The 12,599-nt window shown below is 47.2% G+C and overlaps 1 pseudogene; it reads left to right on the top strand.

Annotated features, from left to right (window-relative positions):
• Positions 1-5,451, top strand: part of LOC128354292 (kalirin-like) — a 40,865-nt pseudogene extending 35,414 nt beyond the window's left edge.
• Positions 5,452-12,599: the final 7,148 nt, after the last annotated feature.

Genomic DNA, 12,599 nt, shown 5'->3' with positions numbered 1-12,599 from the left:
TGCTTTCTTCCCTTCCTTCTTTCCTTCCTCCCTCCTTCTCTCTTTTGTTCATTCCTCTCTTTCTTCCCTTTCTTCTTTCCTTTCCTCCTTTCTTCTGTCCTCCTTTCCTTTCCTCCTTTCTTCTGTCCTCCTTTCCTTCCTTCCTCCCTTTCTCCCTCTCTCCATCATTGTTTCCTCCCCCCTTCCTTCCTCCTTTCCTTCCTTATTCTTTCTATCCTTCCTCCCTTCCTCCCTTCCTCCATCCTCCCTTCCTCTCTCCTCCCTCCTTTCCTTCCATCTTCCTCTCTCCTCCCTCTTTTCCTTCCTCCTCCCTCCTTCTTCCTCCCTTCCTTCCTACTTCCTCCCTCCTTTCCTTCCTTCTCCTTTATTTCCTGTTCTACATCGTTAAATGATTAAAGAGACAGTGAATGATTTCCCTGAAGACACTGTAATATTAAACGTGTGTGTGTGTGTGTGTGTGTGTCTCTGTGTGTGTGTCTCTGTGTGTGTGTCTCTGTGTGTGTGTGTGTGTGTGTGTGTGTGTGTGTGTGTGTGTGTGTGTAGAAAGCGGTGGATCTGATGTCTTTGGTGCCGAAGCGTTGCAACGACATGATGAACCTGGGACGACTGCAGGGATACGAGGTAAACCTGTCTGTCTCTCTCTCTCTCACCCGTCTCTCTGTGTCTCTCTCTCACCTGTCTGTCTCTCTTTCACCTGTCTCTCTGTGTCTCTCTCTCACCTGTCTGTCTCTCTCTCACCTGTCTGTCTCACTCTCACCTGTCTCTCTGTGTCTCTCTCACCTGTCTGTCTCTCTCTCACCTGTCTGTCTCACTCTCACCTGTCTCTCTGTGTCTCTCTCTCACCTGTCTGTCTCTCTCTCACCTGTCTGTCTCTCTCTCACCTGTCTCTCTGTGTCTCTCTCTCACCTGTCTCTCCCTCTCTCACCTGTCTGTCTCTCTCTCACCTGTCTGTCTCTCTCTCACCTGTCTCTCTGTGTCTCTCTCTCACCTGTCTGTCTCTCTCTCACCTGTCTGTCTCTCTCTCACCTGTCTGTCTCTCTCTCACCTGTCTCTCTGTGTCTCTCTCTCACCTGTCTGTCTGTCTCTCTCTCACCTGTCTCTCGCTCTCTCTCACCTGTCTGTCTCTCCCCACCTTTCTCTCGCTCTCTCTCACCTGTCTCTCTGTCTCTCTCTCTCACCTGTCTGTCTCTCTCTCACCTGTCTGTCTCTCTCTCACCTGTCTCTCTGTGTCTCTCTCTCACCTGTCTCTCTGTGTCTCTCTCTCACCTGTCTGTCTCTCTCTCACCTGTCTCTCTGTGTCTCTCTCTCACCTGTCTCTCCCTCTCTCACCTGTCTGTCTCTCCCCACCTGTCTCTCGCTCTCTCTCACCTGTCTCTCTGTCTCTCTCTCACCTGTCTCTCTGTGTCTCTCTCTCACCTGTCTCTCTGTGTCTCTCTCTCACCTGTCTGTCTGTCTCTCTCTCACCTGTCTCACCTGTCTCTCGCTCTCTCTCACCTGTCTGTCTCTCCCCACCTGTTTCTCGCTCTCTCTCACCTGTCTCTCTGTCTCTCTCTCACCTGTCTCCCTGTCTCTCTCTCTCACCTGTCTGTCTCTCTCTCACCTGTCTCTCCCACTCTCTCTCTCACCTGTCTCACCTTTCTCTCTCTCTCTCTCACCTGTCTCTCCCACTCTCTCTCTCACCTGTCTCACCTTTCTCTCGCTCTCTCTCACCTGTCTCTCTCTCACCTGTCTCACCTTTCTCTCGCTCTCTCTCACCTGTCTGTCTCTCCCCACCTTTCTCTCGCTCTCTCTCACCTGTCTCTCTGTCTCTCTCTCACCTGTCTGTCTCTCTCTCACCTGTCTGTCTCTCTCTCACCTGTCTCTCTGTGTCTCTCTCTCACCTGGCTGTCTCTCTCTCTCTCACCTGTCTGTCTCTCTCTCACCCGTCTCTCTCTCTCTCACCTGTCTGTCTCTCTCTCACCTGTCTGTCTCTCTCTCACCTGTCTGTCTCTCTCTCACCTGTCTCTCTGTGTCTCTCTCTCACCTGGCTGTCTGTCTCTCTCTCACCTGTCTCTCTCTGTCTCTCTCTCACCTGTCTGTCTCTCTCTCACCTGTCTCTCTGTGTCTCTCTCTCACCTGTCTCTCTCTGTCTCTCTCTCACCTGTCTGTCTCTCTCTCACCTGTCTCTCTGTGTCTCTCTCTCACCTGGCTGTCTCTCTCTCTCTCACCTGTCTGTCTCTCTCTCACCCGTCTCTCTCTCTCTCACCTGTCTGTCTCTCTCTCACCTGTCTGTCTCTCTCTCACCTGTCTGTCTCTCTCTCACCTGTCTCTCTGTGTCTCTCTCTCACCTGGCTGTCTCTCTCTCTCTCACCTGTCTGTCTCTCTCTCACCCGTCTCTCTGTGTCTCTCTCTCACCTGTCTCTCTCTCTCTCACCTGTCTCTCTCTCTCTCACCCGTCTCTCTCTGTCTCTCTCTCACCTGTCTGTCTCTCTCTCACCTGTCTGTCTCTCTCTCACCTGTCTGTCTCTCTCTCACCTGTCTCTCTGTGTCTCTCTCTCACCTGTCTGTCTCTCTCTCACCTGTCTGTCTCTCTTTCACCTGTCTCTCTGTGTCTCTCTCTCACCTGTCTGTCTCTCTCTCACCTGTCTGTCTCTCTCTCACCTGTCTCTCTGTGTCTCTCTCTCACCTGTCTCTCCTCTCACCTGTCTCTCTGTCTCTCTCTCACCTGTCTCTCTGTGTCTCTCTCTCACCTGTCTGTCTCTCTCTCACCTGTCTCTCTGTCTCTCTCTCACCTGTCTCCCTGTCTCTCTCTCACCTGTCTCTCTGTGTCTCTCTCTCACCTGTCTGTCTCTCTCTCACCTGTCTCTCTGTCTCTCTCTCACCTGTCTCCCTGTCTCTCTCTCACCTGTCTGTCTCTCTCTCACCTGTCTCTCTGTGTCTCTCTCTCACCTGGCTGTCTCTCTCTCTCTCACCTGTCTGTCTCTCTTTCACCTGTCTGTCTCTCTCTCTCACCTGTCTGTCTCTCTCTCACCTGTCTCTCTGTGTCTCTCTCTCACCTGTCTGTCTCTCTCTCACCTGTCTGTCTCTCTCTCACCTGTCTCACCTGTCTCTCTCTCCCCCCTCCCCCCCCCCCCAGGGGAAGTTGACGTCTCAGGGGAAGCTGCTGCAGCAGGAGACGTTCTGCGTGTGGGAGCAGGACGGCGGCGTTCTGTCTCGCAGTAAAGAGCGACGCGTCTTCCTGTTCGAGCAGATCGTCATCTTCAGCGAGCTGCTGCGGAAAGGCTCCAACAACCCGGGGTACCAGTTCAAGAACAGCATCAAGGTACGCTGGGTGTACTGGGAATACTGGTTTATACTGGTTTATACTGGTTTAACCCGGGGTACCAGTTCAAGAACAGCATCAAGGTACGCTGGGTATACTGGGAATACTGGGTTTACTGGTTTATACTGGTTTATACTGGTTTAACCCGGGGTACCAGTTCAAGAACAGCATCAAGGTACGCTGGGTGTACTGGTTTATACTGGTTTAACCCGGAGTACCAGTTCAAGAACAGCATCAAGGTACGCTGGGTATACTGGGAATACTGGGTATACTGGTTTATACTGGTATATATGGGTTTAGACTGGGTATACTGGTTCATACTAGTTCAACCTGGTTTAATCTGGTTTATACTGTTTTATACTGGTTCAAACTGGTGTATACTGGTTAGTTTAAACTGGTTTATACTGGTTAGTTTAAACTGGTGTATACTGGTTAGTTTAAACTGGTTTATACTGGTTAGTTTAAACTGGTTTATACTGGTTAGTTTAAACCGGTTTAAACTGGTTTATACTGGTTTAAACCAGTGGGAGCACTGTGGTTACGGTGTGCTGTGTCCTCAGGTGAGTTACCTGGCGATGCAGGACAGCGTGGACGGGGATCCCTGTAAGTTCGTGTTGTGGTCTCGCGGCTCGGCGGAGCGATTCACGCTGCAGGCTTCCTCCGCCAGCATCAAACTGACCTGGGTGGAAAACATCGCCGCCCTGCTGGACGCTCAGAACAACTTCCTGTCGGGTGAGTAGGAGGAGCCATGATCCACGTCCTGGAAAGCAACTGAAACTTCCTTAAATCCTGGAAGAACCTTAAACACAGACACTTAAAAACCCTTAAAGATAAATCTTCCTTAAATCCACCTTAAATCTAAAGGTAGGGGGGAGGAAGGAAAAGAAGGAAGGAAAGGAGGACAGAGGAAAGGAAGAAAGGAAGGGAGGAAAGAGAGAGGAATGAACAAAAGAGAGAAGGAGGGAGGAAGGAAGGAAGGAAGGTAGGAGGGAGGGAGGGAAGAAACAAGGAAGGAGAGAGGGAGAAAGGAGGGAGGAAAGAAGGAAGAAAGGAAGGACAGAGGAAAGGAGGAAAGGAAGGAAGGAAGAGATGATGATGTCGTCTCTTGTTTTTCGTCCTGCAGCTCTTCAGTCTCCCATCGAGTACCAGAGGAAGGAGGGGGGCATAGCGGTGACCCGCCCGCTGTCGTCAGGGCGACCGCCGTCGGCCCCGCCCACGCCGAACGGCCACGCCCCCCAACCGCAGCACGACAACGAGCAGGACGACCAGGTCTGACCCCCGACCTCACCTGTCTCACCTGTCCCACCTCTCTCTCACCTGTCTCTCACTCTCTCTTTCTCACCTGACTCACCTCTCTCTCTCTCTCTCACCTGTCTCTCTTTCACACCTGTCTCTCTCTCTCTCACCTCTCTCACCTGTCCCTCTCTCACCTGTCTCTCTCTCTCTCTTTCTCACCTGTCTCTCTCTCACCTGTCCCACCTGTCTCTCTCTCTCTCTCTTTCTCACTCTGTCTCTCTCCCTCCCTCCCTCTCTCACCTGTCTCTCTCTCTCCCCCCTCACCTGTCTCTCTCTCTCCCTCTCTCATCTCTCTCTCTCTCTCTCTCCTGTCTCTCTCTCAACTCTCTCTCTCTCTCACCTGACCTCACCTGTCTCTCTCTCTTTCTCCTCTCTCTCTCTCTCTCACCTGTCTCACCTCTCTCTCCCCTCTCTCTCACCTGTCTCTCTCTCTCTCTCTCACCTATCTCTCCCCCCTCACCTGTCTCTCTCTCTCCCTCTCTCATCTCTCTCTCTCATTCTCTTTCGCCTGTCTCTCTCTCTCTCTCTCTCTCTCTCTCTCACCTGTCTCTCTCTCTCTCCCTCTCTCACCTGACTAACCTGTCCCTCTCTCACCTGTCTCACCCCCCCCCACCCCCCCCAGGAGCTGGTCCAGGTCCTGCAGGACTTCGTCGCGGTGCGTGAGGACGAGATCTCCGTGTTTCGGGGGGAAAAGGTTCAGATCCTGGCGTCCAATCAGCAGGGTCAGAGTCTGGTGTACCGGCCGGCCAACAGCGACTCGCCGGCCGCCGAGGGCTGGGTGCCACGCAGCGTGCTCAACACACACTGACACACACACACACACACTGACACACACTGACACACACTGACACACACACACACACACACTGACACACACACACACTGCAAGCCGACATGGACAAAAACACGATGGTAAAACCTTTAACCCTCCTGTTGTCCTCGAGTCAAGGAAGGAAGGAAGGAAGGAAGGACGAAGGAAGGGAAGGAAGGAAGGAAGGAAAGGAAGGAAAGGAGGAAGGAAGGAAGGGAGGAAGGAAGGAAGGAAGGAAAGGATTCCTCCAAAAACCCAATGGTAAAATCTTTAACCCTCCTGTTGTCTTCGAGTCAAGGAAGGAAGGAAAGGAGGAAGGAACGGAGGAAGGAAGGAAGGAAGGAAGGAAGGGAGGAAGGAAAGGAAGGAAAGGAGGAAGGAAAGGAAGGAAGGAAAGGAGGGAGGGAATTTGGTCGAAATTAGAAGAAAAAACAGTGTGAAGTTGGTCAAGACGTTAAAGTGTAAAACTCATCGACTTTTACTTTTACTGTTGAGAAATGATTGTGAAATTAGGATTAGAAAAGCAAAATGAAGTTAATAAACAACCTAACATACTAATATTTCATCATTTACACAGAAATCAAACACTTTCTTTCCCATTTCTCTTATAATTTGTTACTAAATTGCATCAAAATGTCCTAAAAGTTTAACCGTTAAACACCAGAAAACGTCTAAATGAGTTTAAAATTAAAGGAGCAGTGACAGTAAAGTGTTATTTGACCCTGATCGCTTGCACACACACACACACACACACACACACACACACACACACACACACACACACACACACACACACACACACACACACACACACACTCCCAGCAGCAGGTACTGTTAACTCCTCCCTCCTTCCTGGTGCTTCAACATTCAGCCAAAAAACACGCCTCCTTCTCCTCCTTTGTCCCGCCTCCCATCCTCATCTCGTCCAATCAGGTCACTCTCCAGTTTACGGCTCGGACCCAACCCCCCTTACCCCGCCCCCCCCCCCCCCAATGACATCATCACAAACTGTTTAACCTTTTTCGGGTCAGTCGGAGGGAGATCAAATGACCAACACACACACACACCATGACATCATCGCCATCATCATCATCACCACAAGACTGGGATTCCAGGAAGCTGCCGTTGCCTAGCAACAAGAGACAATTAAAATAAATTAAAAGGAAAAAGAAAAAGAAGAAAAAAAAAGTTTCCTGGAAGAGAAGAGGTGAAAACGACCCGTCTGACCAACCAGAGCTCATCCTGTTAATAGTGTGTATAAACAGACTAAAGACACACACACACACACGCGCACACATGCACACACACGCACACACACACACACACATATACATACGAACCACTGCTATGACGAAGATGATGATGAAGATTACTATGATGATTATTATAATTAAGAATAATAGAATCTGTTTTTCACCTCCAGTAGAGAAGAAGAAAAAAAAAGAGAGAAACTGTTTTTGTCATATTAATGTGTGTGTGTGTGTGTGTGTGTGTGTGTGTGTGTGTGTGTGTGTGTGTGTAAGAGAGAGAGAGAGCGTAGATATGTGAGTGAGTGTGAATGTGTGTGTGTGTGTAGTAACGCCATCCTGTATATGTGTGTGTGTGTGTATGTGTGTGTGTGTATGTTTTCCACTGACAGTTAGGTGGTGTCCCGGTGTAGCGTTGCCATGACGACTTGTTGTGTTTACGGTGACACCCGTCTCTTTTTGTTTTTGTTTTTTTTATTTGAATTTTTTTTTTTTTTTTTCCCTTTTGAGGTCTTTTATAAGCTAACCAGAGCTGCCACCCCCCAAAAAACTCCTTATACCCCACCCCTCCCCTCCCCTCCATCCACCACTGTTACCATAGCAACCTGCGGTGGAAGGGGGGCCCCCTCCAGTGCTCCAGTGTGAGCATGCTCTGGTTAGTTTTTTTGGATATTCTGAATATGCATTTCCTGTTCCTGTTCCTGTACATAGACCAGACCTCTCAACTGCTACTCCACTAACACTGGACACTGTGTCTCTCTGTCCGCCTGCCTGTCTGCCTGCCTGGAGGACAGACAGGCAGACAGACAGGCAGCACACTGTGACTGTCTGTTTCTACTAAAAAAAAACCTTCGACACGCTCTCTACCTGTCTCTCTCTCTCTTTACCTGTCTCTACCTCTCTCTCTTTCTCTCTCTTTCTCTCTCTCTCTATCTGTCTCTGTCTCTCTGTTTCTTCTCTGGTGCCATTCTCAGACAACACCCCGGTCCTTAAGGAGCTACGCAGGCCTGCAGAGTGCACTTAACGGAGGCTTTAAGAAAATAAGAATAATATGAATATGAATATGAATAATACATAAGGTTGGAAAAAGTAGTGCACTGTGAAGTATGAAGGGAAGTAGGAAGAGACGTAGCAAACACGATGAAAAAAAGGGTTTAAAGGTGGAGGAGTGCTGCCTTTCAGATGAAGAGTAACACACACACACACACACACAGGTTTAGTTTCTCGTGTGTGTTGTCACGCAAGAATTTTTACACGCCAAGTTATCGCGTTTAAAGCTGCAGTGATTAATGGAGCCAAGGATCTGATAATGTAGTAGGAAATAAAAGTCTAAATGCTCTGATTCAAGCTTCTTAAAATGTAAATATCTGTAGTTTCTTTGCGTCCTCTCTGACATTTTATGGACCCAACAATCGTAAAATAATGAAGAAAAATACTCAAACTAGTCGTTAGCTGACTGAAAGCTCCAGAAGAGCAACTAAAGGGACCAAACTGCTGGTTCCAAAGTCAAGAATTAACCAGGCAGGGGGAATTCTGGTCCTCTGAAATGAAGCCAACCAGGAAGTAACTTAGAGCTGCATTCTATCAAAAGGCCACCAGGGGGCGACCGTCTCTATACAAGTCAATGGAGAATTCACCAACTTCTCACTTGATTTCTAACCTCAGTAAACGTTTTCAAAATGTGTTTATGGTCTCAATCGCTAGTTTAAAGCCTTCTTCAATGCAGTATGATGTTCATTTGGGACATTTTGACCTCCCTGATTTTATATGTGATGATAAAGCAGGGTATGCATTAGGGGGCGTGGCTACGTCCTGATTGACAGGTTGATTGACCAATGTCCTCCAGATCCAGCCCTCGTAACCATAGCAACCTCCCCGCTCCGCCCATGGCCCCGACTCACGCCCATATAAGTAGAATCCCTGTTTTTATTTTTCCCAGCATGCACCTGAAATTTTCAAGATGGTGCTGCCTAGATTAGAAACTATTGGCTTCCGAGCAGCAGTCCACAAACCAATGGGTGACGTCACGGATGTTACGTCTGTTTCTTTTATACAGTCTGTGGATTTAACTCAAAGCCAACATTGAACATCTCCAGCTGCTCATAAAGACAGTACGAGATGATCGAAAGCTCCAGAAAAAGCTACTAAATGGACGTTGTGGTGAGATTGTTTTCAGTCTAAACCAAAAATTAATGTAGACAAGAAATCATTAAAGACTTGAGATAAAAAGTAAAAAGGAAATCCACAATATTACAACTGCTGCTGAAGAAGAGCATGAGAAACGATAGAAAGCTTCACGATATCTATTTAGTGAACCTTTCAAGACTTTTGTTGTATTTTTACGCAATAACGGAGCTCAATCCATCTCACTATGCAAAGTGTTATAAGGACAAAATTTGACGTATTTACTAGGGCTGTCAGCGTTAACTCGTTAATCGCGATCAGATTAATGCAATCCATAACGCGTTAATTTTTCTAAATCTCATTTTAATGTTGCAAGCCTTTTTGTCCCTTCTACTCCCCCGTAGACGGCTCCTCTAGCTGTAGCGCTATGCTTTGAAGTGGCCTCCTGCAGTAAACCTACCGCGCTGATGGAAAGTAAGAGAGCTACTGGACTTTTGAACGGCTTGTTTAACTTTAAAACACTTCCAGACGCTTCAGTTGACAAGTCAAAAGTAAAATGCAACCTGTGTCAAACGGAGTTTAACTACCACCGGAGTACGTGGAGTTTGAGTTAGCACCTCCACGCTAAACACCCAGGTGCAGCCAAGCCAGCCTCAGCTCCACCAAAGGACCATTTTGGAGTGTGGGAGTCGCAGCAGAGCCGTGATTGATTCCCAGTTAAGACACTCTGGTAAGAAATGCTTTACATTATGGGCTTAAAACTGCCTTCAAATGGAAAATAACAGGATTTTAAACATGCAATTCAAAACGCGATTACTCGCGATTAACTATGGAAATATGAGATTAATCTCGATTAAAAAATGAATCGTTTGACAGCCCTAGTATTTACCCTTTAAATGTCTAAAAACAGACTTAAAGAAGCAGTAACTTGGCTCATCTTGCAGGATAACACACTAGAGAAACGACATTGTGACGTGTGTCGTACGTAGAAAGTTCTCCGGATACGATATCGTCCATTTATTAAGAAGAAAAGTAAAAAAAAAAATTAAAAAAAAACTGGCCGATTTTTAAATAAAAACACAATTTCTAGCTAGTAAATGACACTAATGTGAAGCGTCGTTGTCGGTGTGTGTCGCACTTAAATGTAACGCTGCATTCAAGTCATGTCGGGAAAATATCGTACATAACGTTCGTCGCCATCCAAATTACGTGTAATTACGAAGAGTCTGCGTCGTTCGTTATGCAACTATACAACCCGTCCTGAATGCTCACAAGTCCAAACGTAAATATTTTATTTATCCCACAAAAAAAAACGTGAACGCAGCAGAAAGTCGTGACTCTAGAAACGGACGCTAGCTTGTTCCCTTTTTTCAGAAAGAAGGACGAAAAAAAACCACGATAACAAAAAACATCCGACATTATTAAAAACATCAAACCTTTGAACTCGGAGTGCACCGGCTGGATTTAAGGTGGACTGTAGTGCACTGTGGACGAGGTCAAAGGGAAAGAAGTGCACTATGAAGAGTTTAAGGTGGACTGTAGTGCACTATGAAGAGTTTTAAAGAAGGGTAGTGCACTATAAAGGATTTAAGGTGGACTGCAGTGCACTATGAAGAGTTTAAGGTGGACTGTAGTGCACTATGAAGGGTTTAAGGTGGACTGTAGTGCACTATGAAGGGTTTAAGGTGGACTGTAGTGCACTATGAAGGGTTTTAAAGAAAGGTAGTGCACTATGAAGAGTTTAAGGTGGACTGTAGTGCACTGTGGACGAGGTCAAAGGGAAAGAAGTGCACTATGAAGAGTTTAAGGTGGACTGTAGTGCACTATGAAGGGTTTTAAAGAAAGGTAGTACACTATAAAGGGTTTAAGGTGGACTGTAGTGCACTATAAAGGATTTAAGGTGGAAAGTAGTGCACTATAAAGGGTTTAAGGTGGACTGTAGTGCACTATAAAGGATTTAAGGTGGAAAGTAGTGCACTATAAAGGATTTAAGGTGGAAGGTAGTGCACTATAAAGGATTTAAGGTGGACTGTAGTGCACTATGAAGAGTTTAAGGTGGACTGTAGTGCACTATAAAGGATTTAAGGTGGAAAGTCGTGCACTTAAAAGGATTTAAGGTGGACTGTAGTGAACTATGAAGAGTTTTAAAGAAGGGTAGTGCACTATAAAGGATTTAAGGTGGACTGCAATGCACTATGAAGAGTTTAAGGTGGACTGTAGTGCACTATGAAGGGTTTAAGGTGGACTGTAGTGCACTATGAAGGGTTTAAGGTGGACTGTAGTGCACTATGAAGAGTTTTAAAGAAAGGTAGTGCACTATGAAGGGTTTAAGGTGGACTGTAGTGCACTATGAAGAGTTTAAGGTGGACTGTAGTGCACTATAAAGGATTTAAGGTGGAAGGTAGTGCACTATGAAGAATTTAAGGTGGACTGTAGTGCACTATGGAGGGTTTAAGGTGGACTGTAGTGCACTATGAAGGGTTTAAGGTGGACTGTAGTGCACTATGAAGGGTTTAAGGTGGACTGTAGTGCACTATGAAGAGTTTAAGGTGGACTGTAGTGCACTGTGGACGAGGTCAAAGGGAAAGAAGTGCACTATGAAGAATTTAAGGTGGACTGTAGTGCACTATAAAGGATTTAAGGTGGAAGGTAGCGTACTAAGCAGGGTCTAAGGAGGATAATAGTGCACTATGAAGAGTTTAAGGTGGACTGAAGTGCACTATGAAGGATTTAAGGTGGACTGTAGTGCATTACGGAGGGCATAGGGTGCTGAATAGTGCACTACGGAGGGCATAGGGTGCTGAATAGTGCACTACGGAGGGCGTAGGGTGCTGAATAGTGCACTACGGACGGGGGTAGGGTGGATGATAGTGCACTACGGAGGGCGTAGGGTGCTGAATAGTGCACTACGGAGGGCGTAGGGTGGATGATAGTGCACTACGGAGGGCGTAGGGTGGATGATAGTGCACTACGGAGGGCGTAGGGTGCTGAATAGTGCACTACGGAGGGCGTAGGGTGCTGAATAGTGCACTACGGAGGGCGTAGGGTGGATGATAGTGCACTACGGAGGGCGTAGGGTGCTGAATAGTGCACTACGGAGGGCGTAGGGTGGATGATAGTGCACTACGGAGGGCGTAGGGTGCTGAATAGTGCACTACGGAGGGCGTAGGGTGGATGATAGTGCACTACGGAGGGCGTAGGGTGCTGAATAGTGCACTACGGAGGGCGTAGGGTGCTGAATAGTGCACTACGGAGGGCGTAGGGTGGATGATAGTGCACTACGGAGGGCGTAGGGTGGATGATAGTGCACTACGGAGGGCGTAGGGTGGATGATAGTGCACTACGGAGGGCGTAGGGTGCTGTTTGAGACCTAGCCTTGTTGCCCATCGGCGAAACTCAACTAACCAATCAAACAGTGTTATTTGTATAAAACTAACAGCTGCTAACTGACTGCTAACAGCTCTCTGTCGTTGTTTGTAATAAACTTCATTTTTCATCCAAGACTCTCTGTACAAGTTTATTTTATATAAGGAGCAAAGAGTTTTTATTGTGTCTTCATGTTGGTTTAGTTTAAATTTAAAAAGAGTTAAAATGTGAAAAAATAAACGTCTGAATAACTTCACACCATTCTTTTATTTTGTGAATCCAGCATCAAATTTCTGCTTTTAAGGAAGGAAAGGAGGAAGAAAAAAGGAAAGGAGGAAGTGAGGGAGGAGGGAGGGAAGGAAGGGAAAGGAGGGGAGGGAGGAAGGATGGATGGAATGGAGGAAGAAAGAAGGAAGGAAAGGAGGGAGGGAGGAAGGGATGACTGAAGGGAGGG

Source organism: Scomber japonicus, chromosome 24 (assembly GCF_027409825.1).
Source record: "Scomber japonicus isolate fScoJap1 chromosome 24, fScoJap1.pri, whole genome shotgun sequence".
NCBI lineage: Eukaryota > Metazoa > Chordata > Actinopteri > Scombriformes > Scombridae > Scomber > Scomber japonicus.
Note: the sequence above shows the minus strand (reverse complement) of the source record. Positions and strands in the feature narration are given on the sequence as shown.